The sequence below is a fragment of the Silene latifolia genome, chromosome X (genome assembly GCF_048544455.1).
Source record: "Silene latifolia isolate original U9 population chromosome X, ASM4854445v1, whole genome shotgun sequence".
Classification (NCBI taxonomy): Eukaryota; Viridiplantae; Streptophyta; class Magnoliopsida; order Caryophyllales; family Caryophyllaceae; genus Silene; species Silene latifolia.
In genome coordinates, this window is record NC_133537.1 from 28,285,874 (window position 1) to 28,298,069 (window position 12,196).

Sequence of the window (12,196 nt, forward strand, 5' to 3'; positions counted from 1 at the left end):
GAGAGATCCTATACTTGGGTCTTTGTTCATCCAAAAGGGAAAGCTCAAGAACTAGAGAGAAAGGTGATCTCTCTTGTGCCCATATTAACCAAATTTCCAATGTAAGAACAAAGTTTCTTCTTTAGCTTGTTTAATAGTTTGCATGCATAAGATCATTAGTTAATTTTATGACAAATTAAATTAAAACATATATGAATATGTAAGTATATAGATCTACTTTTCCTTCAGTAATTTTAAAGATTGGGAAGAACAACTTCGATAAGCTGCCGCAGGTGATGGCAAATTACGCTACCTTGTCGATCCCTCTCCCCCTTCGCCTAGTACTAGGGCCACTGCCGATGTAAGGGAGGCTTTTTCAAATTATCAAAAAGAATCCGCTGCAATAAAAAATGTTTTGATTTTTTCAATGGATCCTGCTTTACAAAGGCAATGTGTCAAGTTTCGTGATGCACATGAAGTATTCTCGAGGCTTTCCACTATGTTTTCTCAATCCCCGAGAATAATTCAAAGATGACACCATTGTTCATTTCTTTGAGGCTAACCTCAAAGATGGTCAACCTGTAAGTTCACACGTACTTAAAATGATTGAGTACGTGGAAACTTTAGAGGGGTTGGGATGCAAGATCCCCGACGAACTTGTGGTGGACCGAGTGCTCTACTCTCTCTCGCACGTCAAGGGATTTACCCAATTTAGGGTAAATTACAACATGACAAACATGAGAAAGAGTTTACATGAGCTCCATTCTCTGCTTGTGCAAGCAGAGAAGGACATGGGATTGAGTGGGAGTACGAGGAAGGATGTGCTTGCGATTAACGTGAAGGGGAAGAAGCAGTTTAAGAGGAACGCAGGTAAGAAGCCCGTTCAGGTGGAGGGGAAAGGTAAAGCAATTGCGAATTGCTCTACCAAGCAAAAACCTATAAAGGGTAATCCTCTTAAAGATACTTGTAATTATTGTAATAACAAGGGACATTGGAGACGTAATTGTACAAAGTACCTGGATGACATAAAGGCTGGCATTGTGAAGCCGACATGTAATTTCTCAATTGAATCTTTTATGATAGACATAAATTATGCTTCAAATACAACTTAGGTATTAGATACTGGTTGTGGTTCTCACTTGTGTAATCATTTGCAGGGCCTAAAAAGCATAAGAAAGCTAAACAAGGGTGATGTCGATCTCCGAATGGGAAACGGGTCTAAAGTAGCTGCCGTCTCTGTAGGAACTTATGTACTTAGTTTAGCTTCGGGGTTGGAGTTACATCTTAATAATTGTTATTTTGTACCAACGCTATCTAGAAATATAATATCCGTATTTGTGTTAGACACAGAAGGGTTTTCCTTTGTAATTAAAGACAAGTGTTGTACTTTTTCCCTTAATGGGATTGTATATAGTCAAGCTATTTCAATCAATGGTATTTATATTCTAGATACTTGCAATGATGTTTATCATTTAGATAATAAAAGACTCAAAACAGGTGATCCTGATCTATCTTATTTATGGCATTGTCGATTAGGACACATCAACGAGAAACGCATTAAAAGACTAGTGTCGAATGGTGTAAATAAACCTTTTGATTTCGAATCATTTGGTACATGCGAATCTTGTCTTCTTGGCAAGATGAATCGTTCACCTTTTCTAGGAAAAGGATCTCGAGCTAGTGAGTTATTGGGTTTAATACATACCGATGTTTGTGGCCCAATGACGATCCATGACTAGAGGTAATTATGACTATTTTATTACTTTTACCGATGACATGAGTAGATATGGGTATATCTACTTAATGAGGTATAAAAGTGAAGCTTTCGATAAGTTCAAAGAGTTTCAGAATGAAGTAGAAAACCAATTAAATAAGAAGATTAAAGCATTACGATCAGATCGTGGTGGGGAATATTTAAGCAATGACTTTAAAGATCACCTTATAAACTGTGGTATTGTATCTCAGTTAACTCCTCTTGGCACACCACAATTAAATGGTGTGGCTGAAAGGAGGAATCGAACTTTATTAGATATGGTTCGATCGATGATGAGTCAAACAGAGTTACTTAAGTCATTCTAGGGTTTTGCTATTTTATCTGCTGTACAATCACTTAATAAAAGTCCCACTAAAGCAACTGACAAAACTCCATATGAGATATGGAAAGGGAAAGTCCCGAATCTGCGATACATGAAAGTATGGGGTTGTGATGCTTATGTCAAGAGCAAGTTTGACGATAAGCTTGCACCTCGTTCTGAAAAGTGTATTTTTGTAGGCTACCCTAAGGAAACTTGTGGATATTACTTCTACAATAGTAACGAGAACAAAGTGTTTGTGGCTCGTGAAGCTGTCTTTCTAGAAAAAGAATTTATTTCTAGAAGACAGAGTGGGAGAAAATTTGAACTTGACGAAGTTCAAGAGCCACAAACTGATATGACAATACAGGAAGATGTTCCTTCTACGTCTGAATCGGTTATTGTTCCTTCTGAACCTAGGAGGTCAGAAAGGGTTAGTCGCCAGCCTGATAGATACCTTGGGATTATCGAGGAAGATGGTGACTATGAGGTTTTACTTTTAGAAAGTGATGAACCCAAGACCTATTAAGCAGCTATTATGAGTTCTGACTCTAAGCTATGGCTCGAAGCCATGCAATCCGAAATGGATTCCATGTACGATAATCAGGTTTGGGACCTGGCTGACTTACCTAAAGATGTTCGACCTCTTCAGTGTAAGTGGATATTCAAGATTAAAATCGGCATGGATGGACATAAAGATGTCTACAAAGCTAGATTGATTACAAAAGGTTTCACTCAGGTTCATGGTTTACACTATGATGAAACTTTTGCACCAGTTGCTATGCTTAGATCTGTTCGGATAATGTTAGCGATTGCTGCATTTCATGAATATGAGATATGGCAAATGGATGTCAAAACCGCTTTCCTGAACGGGTTTCTGGAAGAGGAAGTGTTCATGACACAACCTGAGGGTTTTGTGGATCCTAAAAATCCTAACAAAGTATGCAAACTTAAGAGATCCATTTATGGTCTTAAGCAAGCGGCAAGGAGTTGGAATCATCGTTTTGATCATGTTATTAAACAGAATGGTTTTTCTCGAAGTGTTGAGGAACCATGTTTATACATGAAGTTTAGTGGGAGTAAAGTTGTTTTCTTACTTCTTTATGTGGACAACATATTACTCATTGGGAATGATGTAGATATGCTTACTTCTGTTAAGAAGTGGTTTGGAAATCACTTCCAAATGAAAGATTTGGGAGAAGCTCAACGCATCTTGGGTATCCGGATCTATAGGGATAGATCCAAAAGGATATTAGCATTGAGTCAAGAAGCCTATATCGATAAGATTCTTGACCGATTCAATATGAAAAACTCCAAGAGAGGTTTTCTACCTATGGGCAGTGGGATCACTTTGAGTAAGTCACAGTGTCCTACTGAGCCTAAGGATATTGAACGCATGAAATCGATTCCCCATGCTTCCGCTGTTGGATCGATCATGTATGCTATGATGTGTTCTTGTCCTGATGTCCCGTATGCTTTGAGTATGACGAGTCGTTTTCAGAAAACTCCAGGTGAGAGTCACTGGATAGCCGTCAAGAATATTCTGACTCTCTTAAGTAGTACTAAAGATTCATTCTTAGTGTTTGGAGGAGAATCTGAATTACGTATAAGAGGTTATACGGATGCTAGTTTCCAAACCGATAAGGATGATTTGAAATCCCAGGCTGGTTTTGTCTTTTTGTTGAACGGAGGGGCGGTTTGCTGGAGAAGTTTCAAAGAGTCTGTGACTGCTGATTCTACAATGGAAGCTGAGTACATTGCAGCCTCTGAAGCTGCAAAGGAAGTTGTTTGGATTAGGCAATTTTTAGAGGGACTGAAATTAGTTCCGACCGCCGAGGATCCTATCACTTTGTATTGTGATAACAGTGGGGCTATTTTTCAAGCAAAAGAGCCCAAGTCTAGTAACAAGTCTAGGCATGTGCTTAGGAAATTTCATGTAATTAGAGATTTAATCGAAAGGAAAGAAATTACAGTTTGTAAGGTTGGGACAGCTGACAACATCGTTGATCCTTTAACCAAGCCATTGTCTCAAGCTAAACATGATAGTCATGTAGTTTCGACAGGGTTGAGACGAATGCCAGAACTGTTGTAAATTATATGATATGTAATAATCAAAATATTGTATTTATTATTTCATATATGATAAGTTGCATTTATCGTTATATTGATTTTATGTCCGAATTTATATACTTTGTTTTCTCCAAATAGGTTGTAAAGACAATGTCGAACCCTATTAAGTGAACTGGATTAACATTGTATTTTGTCCCTAGTTACTTAATGAGGTGACGTCTCGGAGTGACTAGATTGTAAGGCGATAGATGACAGGTTCGACTATCATATGGTCATAATGATGACTGGTCGATTACATAGGAATATTGTGAGACAATTTGTCGGACAGTGACCGTTTATAGAGTCTTTTTGTTGCTAGGTCGTGGCGAGGACTTCTATTTATTCCTTCGAGTCAATTCTTTAGACTGGTGACTATTTGTCTGAGTTGGTACGGTTTTCCGGTGGCTTTGGTTTTTGTTCTAGGTCGCACCGTAAAAGAAGGCCGATGAGCATTTTTGGGTCATTGTGATCTCAGATCGAATGAAGAAAATAGGTCAACAGGATTGTCCTTTTAAGTCATATTTTATCTCAAGGCCACTAGAGGAGAGATGACTGTGAATGCGTGGCCACGCTCGGATGCGATCTATAGTAAATTATCCGGTCAGACAGTCATTCTCCTGATCGAGGAAGCCACTTTATGATATGATCACGTGCAAGAATGACCTGAAAGACATCTTGCATTGAGTGGGAGATATTATTGGACAATAGAATTGGTAACGCACACTTGTGTCAAACAAGTGGGAGATTTTTGGAGTAGTGTCCTCCACAATGAGTGCGTTTACATATTAAAACTCGTAAAAGGAATATCGGGGATTTATTTTATTTATTTGTCAGCTGGTCATCGTTAATCGGTAATGATTGGCTGACTAGAGTTTGACATTACTGTCGTGTGACGGCGGTGATCAGCTGATCCCTTTAGGTCACACCTATAAGATGACGCCCAAATAGAATAAATTAATTGTTTGTATGAGATACGAGATAATTAATTCCTTGTATTACTTGACTTTTAATTAGTCACGTAAAAGTATTATTTGATGACGGGTTACGAACTCGGGACAAGGAGATTTATTATTAATTATGTGATATTTAAATAATAAATAATTAGAATTTATTAATTAATTGTTAATTAATTAATTTTATACGATATGTGTTTTTGTTTTGAGGTAGAATCAATTAGCTATTAAATTTTACAAGAGGTTGTAAAATTAGCTAAATGAGTTAATATTGAAACATTGTATGTTGATAAAATGGTCTTATGATTACTTAATGGTTAAGTAGTTATTGGTAGTTAATTTATATTATTTAAGTGTTAAATAATTAAATTAATATTTAATTATGTAAGATAATTAAATATAAGACTTATAAGCATTTGTGGGGTAAATGTCGAAAACCGAAATGGACCAAATACAGTTCAATTGTTCCGGTTTTTTTGAGGGCATACATGTGTCCATTTAAGTCGATTTTCCACTAAGATTTGTTCCCCATATTTTGCTATATATACCCTACTATTCACCTCATTTTGAGTAGTTGAAAAATTGAGAAAAAATTGGTCCATCTTTAGCTTATAAAAACCGGTTGGCATTTCTTGTAAGGGACCAATTTTCTTTCTTATTTTTCCATCTTATAACATCCAAAAAAACACATATATTTATCAAATAATAATATTATCAAAGTAATAATATTATCTAGTACATCAAATATACAAAAACAAGGTTACTACTACATTTACCTAGTTAGTATTTTTAGTAGTATTTTGGGTTAATCTTGGGTGCCACCTTAGGAGATTACCAACTTTGGTAATTAAGGTGTTGGAGGATCATCCTTATTGCATTAGCACAAGAACAACATCAAGGAAGGAGTCCTTGAGTTGTGCCCATTTTGCCTTATAACAATGTAAGGAATTTTTTTCTTAAGATGGTTTTATACCATCTCTTTTATACATTCTTTTGCATGCATGTAAATTTAGACCACTTTAAATTAATTTGTAATTTTAATATCATAAGATGAGTATTAACATGGTCTAAATAACTAACATGAATAGCTTGAAGAGCTTGTTGTCTTTTGGAAAGGTTCTTCTTTGGGGGTGCCTTACTTCCACCTTTTGTTCTTGCCATGCTCCTTTATGTAGTAACACCAAAGATAAGCTTGATTTCTTCAAATTTCAATAAGACTCAAATCGATTTAGGATATTTGAATGTTTCCTTGTATCCCAATAATCGACTCAAACCTTGAAGATGTTGGTGTTTTAGTCACTTGTTGTTGGTAAAGGTGTGATTTAATTGTGTTTTGAGGAAGTTTGGATTTAATTTGGGTGATTTTGGTTGAGAAATTTGATGTTGGTTGATGGAGAAAATGAGGGTTTTGAGGGTTTGGGGTAGTGTTTATGTTTGAATGAGGTAATGAATTGGGAAAGTGGGGTTTTTAATCCCATTATTTTTGAAAATCAGAGGGGGAGACGAGCGGGCAGCAGTTGAGATGCTCGGATTCTTCTGCTTTTGGCTTCAGGAAAAATTCACTGGGACGAGCGGATTATCAGCAGGACGAGCGTCTTTTTAAGTGGGACGAGCGTCTTGAGTTGTAGACGTTCGGATTCCTTTCTAGGGAGAAATCCCAAATTTTGCCAGTGATAAGACGAGCGGATCTCCTCTAAGACGACCGTCCTGGCTAAGACGAGCGGATTCTCAAGTAGGACGCTCGGATTCTCAGTCAGACCCAAAATTTTCTTTTCCGGTTTCACAGGACGAGCGTATCCTACCCAAGACGCTCGGATTGTTATTTAGGACGAGCGGATTCCCAGCGGGCCGCTCGGATTGTCCCTCTTCATTGTGGGGGCACTACGAAGGCTTGGATAGCCTAGGCAATTGCTATCCCCACACTAAGGCAAAACACTACATATCAATAATCACATAAGTCTCTCCCTTACTTCTCTCAAAATGATGAAAATCTTGATCAAGGCATAAAAATGTTAATCCAAAATTGACAAACATGCAATACAATAATTAAAATGCAAGTTAGGGAGTTAGAATATTTACAAGTGGTGGTTTAGGGAGGACTCCACCAAACTCTCATCCAATAATGAGATGTCAAGGGGGCATGTTCAAGGTGTTGTTGATGTTGCTCAACACCTTGAAGAAGTAGTCGAAAGCTCTTTGGATGGAGCATCATTCACTTTCTTCTTCCATTGAAATGCCAACTTCTTCCGATCATCTTGCCGGCTATAGTGATCAACCATAAAACATGGCTCATATAATCGGGGAGCTCTCATTGTCTTGTCAAGATTAAAAGTGATTGTTTCATCTCCCACTTCAAGGGTGAGCTCTCCATGTTTCACATCGATCACCGCTCCCGCGGTGTGTAAGAAAGGTCTTCCTAAAATGATAAGAATGTTGGAGTCTTCTTCCATGTCAACAATAACAAAGTCCACCAGGATGAAGAACTTGCCAATTCTTACTGGCACATCTTCCCATACCCCTAAAGGTGTCTTTGTAGATCGATCCGCTATTTGAAGTGTGATATTAGTGCACTTTAGTTCTCCCATTCCTAGCCTCTTGCTTACCGAATATGGCATGACACTCACACTTGCCCCAAGGTCACATAGAGCTTTGTTGATTGTAGTGTCACCAATGGTGCATGGAATGGAGAAACTTCCCGGATCCTATTGTTTTGGAGGTGAACTTCCTTGTAGGATGGCACTACTCACCTTAGTGAAAGCAATAGTCTCAAGCTTTCGAATGTATTTCTTCTTCGTAAGAATATCAATCATATACTTTGCATAGGCCGGAACATGATTGATTAATTACGTAAATGGAATTGAGACTTCCAAGTTCTTGACAATCTCCATAAATTTTCTAAGTTGGTCATCAAACTTAGGTTTAGCTTGATGACTTGGAAAAGGAAGTCTAATCACAATAGGCTCCTTCTCTTTGGCCTTTTCTTCATCCTTCTTTGAAGCTTCTTGAATGGTGGGTTTTTCTTCTTTAGAGTTTTCAACAACTCTTTCCTTGTCACTAGCATTCACAAAATCTTCATCAACGGGCCTTTTCGGCCCTTCATATCTTTTACCACTCCTCAAATGGATGGCACTCACCGATTCTTGTCTTGGGGGATTACCTTGAGGTGGTAATTGCCCCTTTTGTCTTTGTGAACTTGAAGATGCTAATTGAGACATTTGGGTCTCCAACATCTTTGTGTGAGCTAGTATGTTGTTAATGGTGATGTCTTTTGCTTGGCTATCCTTTTGCATTTGAGTGAAAAACTCTTGTTGGTTCTTTTGCATTTGGAGGACCGGTTTTTGAACATCAAAACCTTGGTCATTTGTTTGATTGTATAGAGTTTGGTTTTGATAACTTTGGTTTTGGTTGTAAAAGGGTCTTTGAGCTTGGTTTCTCATTGGAGGTGGGGTGTATGTTGGTTGAGGGTTTTGAACATTTTGGCTTTTGTCTGAGAGGTTTGTATGGAATTTGGTGTTTTCATTGTAATAGTTGGAATAAGGGTTACCACTCTTGTATGCTTGGAAACCATTCACTTGTTCACTTGTTCCTCTACATTCACTTTGGTCATGTCCCAAAGTTCCACAACTCTCACATACTCCACTTGGAATTAATGAAGATGCCACCATGGCATTCACATGTTGCTTAGATTTGAAGGCTTCTTCAAGCTTAGCCATAGCCTTCTCAAACATCAAATTAATGGTATTAAGAGAACTAAGTTGAGCACCCAATTGAGTAATAGAGTTCACTTCATGCTTTCCTCCTCTAGTAGACTTCTGAGGTCTACTATATTGTGAGTTATGGACCGCCATTTCCTCAATCTTGTTCCATGTTTGATTATCATCAACTTCGGTAAACATACCATTTGATCCCATATTGAGAATGTTTCGGGAGTCTTCATAAAGACCATTCCAAAATTGTTGTACCAAGAACCACTCGCTAAGTCCGTGATGAGGACATGAGCGGCAAGTTCCTTTGAATTGCTCTCAAGCTGCATACAAAGATTATTCGTCCCTTTGTTTGAATCCCGTGATTTGGGCTCTTAGCATCTTAGTCTTTTCCGGAGGATAGAACTTTTTGTAGAAAGCAAGTGCCAATTTCTTCCAAGAGTCAATACTAAGAGTAGCCTTATCAAGGCTCTTTAACCATTGTTTCGCGGTACCAATCAAAGAAAAAGGAAATAAGACCCATCGAATTTGGTCTTGAGTAACTCCGGTTTGAGAAATCGCATCACAATAGTCACAAAAAGTCTCCATATGAGAATGAGGGTCTTCAATAGGCATCCCCCCAAATTTGCTTCTTTCGACCAATTGGATAAATGCGGATTTTGCAATGAAATTATCGGTCAAATATTGTGGTGTGGGAGTACCATTTGGTAGGTTCTCCTCGGTTGGTACGGAATGTGATGAAAATTTAGGCATTGTGGGTTGATTTTGTGGTCGATTTTGTGTAGGGTTATCCTCTCCTTCTCTTGCAAAAGGATTGATGAAGTCAATTGTATTTGGTTGAATATCCACAATCTCACCAATACCTCTCAAAGTATTTCTAGCAAGTCTTCTATTGTTGGTCAAAGTTCTTTCAATTTCCAAGATCAATGGGTAACAAGTTACCTTGTGATCTCCTAGACATGCAAAATATCAAACAACTCGAAAACAATTAGAACAAACTTTGAGGAGTTTTACTTCCCCAAGGTAAAGAAAGACACAACTAAAAACAATCAAAGAAAATCAAATCAAGTTAACACCGTCCCCGGCAACGGTGCCATTTTTGGTTCGTCGGTTTTGTTACTCGTCGTCAAAAGTTACCTAGACCAAAACAATATTTATAACTTCACAAACTACTCTACTATTAGTAAATAGGTAAGTAAAGGTCGGATCCCAAGGGATGGGTATTGATGTAGGATTTTCGATTGCAAATGGTTATGTCTAAGGGTGTCACAAATTGGGTTGAGGAAGGAGATCAACTAAGCTAAATGACAATGTAAATAAACAAGCAAGATGATTAAAATGAGATGTAAACAATTGATTAAAAGAACTAGGGTGTCATGGGTTCATAGGGGATTCATGGGATTTGATCATACAAACATATTTTCTACTAGATGCAAGCAATTATTGTCGTGATGGGATCGAGTTAGTGTATATCTTACAATCCCTAGGAAGGTTTGGGTACCGGAGCCGAATCGATTAGATTGTACAACACCTACAAGTCGACTTAATCCTCCCTATCCAACTATATGCATGGTCTAATGAGGCTCGAGTTGGTTTATGTCTTAAAAGTCTCATTGAAAAGATAAGTGATGGGTAAAAAAATGCAAGGATTCATAGGCTCGCATTTCATCAAACATAACATGTGCATAAGTTGAAATCACAACAAGCAAACAAATTAATTATGAAAGTATATTAGATGAAGCATGAATCAATCCCCATGTTGGTTTCCCCTAATTCCCCATTAACCTTAGTTAAGATGACTACTCACTCATTATCATGTTTAACATGCTAACAAGGTTGTCAATCATACTAGCAAGACAAAACATGATGAATAAATGAAGATGATTAACAATAATTAAAAAGGGATTAAAAGAATTATACCCAAAGATGATTCCAAATAATAAAGCAAAGAATAATAGAAGTACTTGATGATTGATGGAAGGTTGTCAATCCTCCTAATAAACCCCAAATAATCTTCAATTACCCAAAATAAATGATGAACAATAGAGAAATTAAGGAAAGATTAAGAAGTGATATTTGTATTAATGCTAAATTAAGAGTTGATTACAAGATTAGGATGAGATTAAGATTGCATAAGAAGAACATGATAATATAATTAGTACAATGGGGTATTTATACTAAGGATTAGGTACATAAATTAGGGTTACTAAGGGCTTAAATAACGATTAAGACCCTTAAGAAAAGTTGAGGAAGTGATCCTCTCGAAGGAGATGCGCATATCCGTTTTTAGAGTCTTCAAGAATTACGCTCGTCCCGAGCGGCTTGGCTGAGGGACGGTTTGCACTGGAGAGGAATCTGAGCGGATTGGAGAAGGCGACGCTCGGATCATCAGGCACCAAGACGAGCATCTTGGCCACGGGATGCTCGGATTGTGGGAAGGCAGGACGCTCGTCCCGAGCACTGCGACGCTCGGATTGCTGGGCAGTCACTTCTTCTTCTTTTCTTTATTCAACAATCGGCAAGGATCTTGTTGAAGATGCATGGATCTTTTCATCATTGCCCAATTTACTTCATTATCTACATAGGCCTTCTAGCATTGTCTTCCCTTTGATGCTTGGTCATTAGATTCAATCAATTTAGCTCCATTTCGCCATGAAAATGCAAGGTTCTTACTCCTTTCCTACCAAGGGATCAAAACCTCAAAGAATATGCAAAACGAAAGACTAAAGATAGTAAATGACCCAATTATGCACTAAAAAGCATAGGAACGAGGCTAATTCGGGGACTAAATATGCTCAAATATGAGTTACATCAATTGTGAATCATGAATCCGCACGGATTCAATTGTAGCATGAGCAATATCGGTGTCAATTTGATCAAACCTCCTATTGTTAGCAGAATCGATAACACGTCGAGACTTGGGACAACATCCATTGTAGAATGTTATAGCGAGAAACCAAGGATCCAACCCATGATGTGGACAGTGTCTTTGCAATTCCTTGTACCTTTCCCAAGCTTCATATAGGATATCTAGCCCTTGTTGATGGAACCCCGTGATTTGACTCCTCAATGTTTGTGTTTTCTCCGGTGGAAAATACGTTTGATAAAAGGCAGGAGCCAAAGTATCTTAATTGGTGATCTCCATGGCGGTTCTATCAAGGCTATTGTTCCATAGCTTAGCCTTGTCCTTCAATGAGAAAGGGAAAAGTATCTCCCTGATTTGAGATTGTGTGACTCCCGTTTGCCTATTCATTGAGCAATAGTCACTAAAATTTTGCACATGCAAATTGGGATCCTCTCAAGCACTTCCTCCAAATTGCCTTCTTTCCATAAGGCTAATGAAAGCCGGCTTGATTGTAATACTCCATATTTATGAGTC

General features: G+C 38.0%; 2 non-coding genes across 2 annotated transcripts; both read left to right on the plus strand.

Moving 5' to 3' along the window:
* The first annotated feature begins 9,091 nt into the window (after positions 1-9,091).
* On the plus strand, positions 9,092-9,198 carry LOC141625622 (small nucleolar RNA R71). Its single transcript, XR_012535391.1, has one exon. It is a non-coding gene; the product is annotated as a small nucleolar RNA R71 (small nucleolar RNA).
* A 2,585-nt stretch (positions 9,199-11,783) lies between these two features.
* Positions 11,784-11,891, plus strand: LOC141624932 (small nucleolar RNA R71). Its single transcript, XR_012534735.1, has one exon. It is a non-coding gene; the product is annotated as a small nucleolar RNA R71 (small nucleolar RNA).
* Positions 11,892-12,196: the final 305 nt, after the last annotated feature.